Source organism: Scaptodrosophila lebanonensis, unplaced genomic scaffold (assembly GCF_003285725.1).
Source record: "Scaptodrosophila lebanonensis strain 11010-0011.00,11010-0021.00 unplaced genomic scaffold, SlebRS2 tig00000061-arrow-pilon, whole genome shotgun sequence".
NCBI classification, from domain to species: Eukaryota; Metazoa; Arthropoda; class Insecta; order Diptera; family Drosophilidae; genus Scaptodrosophila; species Scaptodrosophila lebanonensis.
In genome coordinates this window covers 7,539,388-7,542,622 of record NW_022060554.1, presented here as the reverse complement: position 1 = coordinate 7,542,622, position 3,235 = coordinate 7,539,388, and positions in this window count along the sequence as shown.

The window sequence follows — 3,235 nt, the reverse complement described above, 5'->3', positions numbered from 1 at the left end:
TCCATGTAACTTTATGAACTCAGTACATAAGAAGGGTATCTGTTCGCCCATATTATAAATTTATTATAAAGCTGAAGAAAAAGAAAATTTGTAACAACTATTGGAGGTGGGGGAAAAATAATGTGTATTATATGCAGAACCAACGAGTTGCTAATTCTTAATAATATGGTAGTATGCAGCGTTTTAAAGTTATAGTTTCATTCTTTACTAGTAATATAACGACTTCTAACAGCAATGCATACCGCAATCGTGCTGACAAATTTGTTGCTAGTCACTACCATGAAGGTACCGGATTTTATTTGCCTACCACCCTATGTGATATCTGGCACAAATTGTATTATTAAGTGATAGCAAAAATACTATTTCTTTATCTAATATCTAAGTAAGTAATCATTTTTTTATACCTAAAGTGTGTTATAATTATTTACATATATACGTTTTGCGTAGGTAATTTGCAAAATAAGCTGAAAGAACGCGACCCTGTTCCCAGACAAACTTCCGGCACTGAGTTATATGCGCCTGCAGCAGAAGCCAAAAGAAGAAGAAGAAAAGCGAACTTGATGCTGCAGTTATTGGACGTATAACTAGAGTGAATCTGTTTCGGTAATAATTTTTCTTAGCATTGACCGATTTGGATGAAATTTGTATAAAAAATGATTACTTGTGGAAAGATGGCTTGTAGCTATTGCATGTGGACAGTATTGACAAAATTCTGTAGAGTGGAAAGAAAAAGCAAAATATTTTTTTATGAAAATTAAAAAAAAATATTTTAAAAAATATGAATATTTATTAAAATAATTAATTTCTGTAAATAAAAAATATTCAATACATACATACTTAAGTGGAGACATACATATGTGTATGTACAGTTTATATTAGAATCGTTTCTATGCGTGTTTATGTGCGTGTATGTGTGCAGTACAGAAATAAGTCAAATTCTCACTAAACTACCCACTCTGTACATGGTATAGTTACATGTACGGTGAAGTTTCACATTGATGGAAACGCATCTTCAAAATGTTTTGTCCTCTTATGAGATATAATAAATATTTGTGTTTGAAATCCATTATTGGACGTTATCGAAATGCACAGAAATTACCCCTTTAACGAGGGATTAGCGAAATTATGATTGTAGTTGCCTATCACAAAATACTCGTTTATATTTAAGTATTTCATTTTTAATATTAAAAATATTTTTGACTAATAATAATAAAAAAAAAATAATTATAATAAATAATAATCAATAATAAAAAATAATTACATAATATCTTCGTTCATCACATAATTAAAATTCTGTTTAACAATGTTCCTATCAACAAACGGGAAAATTTCGCATCCCATATCTTTATGTTTGTCTATTGTAAAAGGAAATATAATCTCTGCCTATGCTCTGACCGCAGTTGTGGTTGATTTCGCATCTTTGGCTTAACTTTGTACACAAAAGCATAGACAAACCCAGAGAATTTAAAATGTTTAATAAATATTAGACATAAAATATATTAGAAATATTCTCCTCCACATTTATATCGCTGAACTTCTATGTTCACCTTATCAATTTACTTTTTACTTTATCAAAAGTCATGTAACAATTAAAGATTAAATTAAATTAAACCAAATTTTTACTAAATTTAGCTCCACTACACAAAAATTAGAACGGCATGTATAAATAATGTAAATTCCAAGCATTTATACTTAAGGTAAAACTAAGCCTTGTACTATTCTTCTTGGCGCGATTTGATTTGTGAATGTGCGGTCATTAGACCGTCGTTACAACTGTAAATCATAAGCGTGTGTTATCTACTAACGAAACATCTCAAGGCATTGCCAACACATGCAAACGCCATAAATAGGCATGAACTTCTATTGTGTTCACAGGAAGGATAAGCCAACAAGCCAACTAACCTAGACCAGGCCTGTCACATGCTTGTGCCTCGTACCCCCATAAAACTTGATGACAAACAACAATGGGTGGAACGCGACTAAGACCTAACCCAACTAACAACGCTAGGAAATTGCAGATGAAAGCCGAGCGGCGATGCCTGCTCGCTCAGGGCACTTTTGTGAAAAATGACATAAACACACACAGACACACGACCGTGGGTGCTATAAATGGGTAAGCGGAACGATTGATAATGTACTAAGCACGCACGGGCTAGAGGTAAACACGGTGGCTGCTGCCCCTCTACTCGTATCCTGGGCCGCCAGCAGCCTTCACGCTTTAATTGGCTGCCAACGACAAAAGTCATACATTTTCACTAAAATGTCACACAATGACGGCATACGCACACGCTCATGCACACACACACACACACACTAACACACATACAGTCAGCCATTGCAGACAGGACACGAACAGCTGCTCATGGAGTTACAGAAAATGATCAATGCCGCTCAGCGAAGGGCTCGTGTTGCTTCCGTAGCAGCAGCACCGGCAACCGCATCGTTAGCGGGAACTGCAGGGGGGATGTTGATATCAAAAGGGCGACGGACGCGTTTTGAGAAACCGCCCTGGTCCAGCGGCCAATCAGACCGCGTGTAAGCGGCAGAGGGCGTGGCCTTTTGATAATGTGAGCGCTTTGCTGCTTTTCGATTAAAGCGCGACGATTATGATACAGCAGACCACAAGGCTCTCCCCCAGTTCGCGTCTCTCTGTCGCTCGCACAGACTAACTTTTTGATCGTTGCCATTGCTTTGCAATTCAATCGTCTATTTGGATGTGCTTGTGTGAGTGAGTCGAACGCCCCTTTTGCTCTGGCGCCACACACAGGCGGGCGCGAAAGCACAGTATGGGTGTATGTGTGTGCGTGTGTGTGTGCTTGTGAAACCAGTTTATGCGCGATCTCATTGTTCGTCTTTGTCGTCGGCGTCGTCGCAGCCGCCGTTGTTATCGGCAGCGTTCGTTAATTTATGCTCGCGCTGCTCTTTAGTTGTGTTGCAAGTCTCGTGCTGTTTGATCGTCGAGGCGCGCGTAATTCCGAGAAAGAAAAGTACGAAGCCCACGTCGCGCCGTGTCGTGCGCCTCGTAGTTCCTTGCCCCAATAACAAAGCCAGCTCGTCGAGCTTTTTGAACTTCCGTCGGAAACTGTTTACTGTGCGCGCCTTCTGACCATTATAATACAAGTTTTTTGCATTCTGTTTGCCGGGCAGACGCATGGTTTACGCTGTGTTTATGTATATGTGTATGTGTGTGCAATTGGAACCCATTAGTCCATTTCATTCATTGACCCAAGGCCGT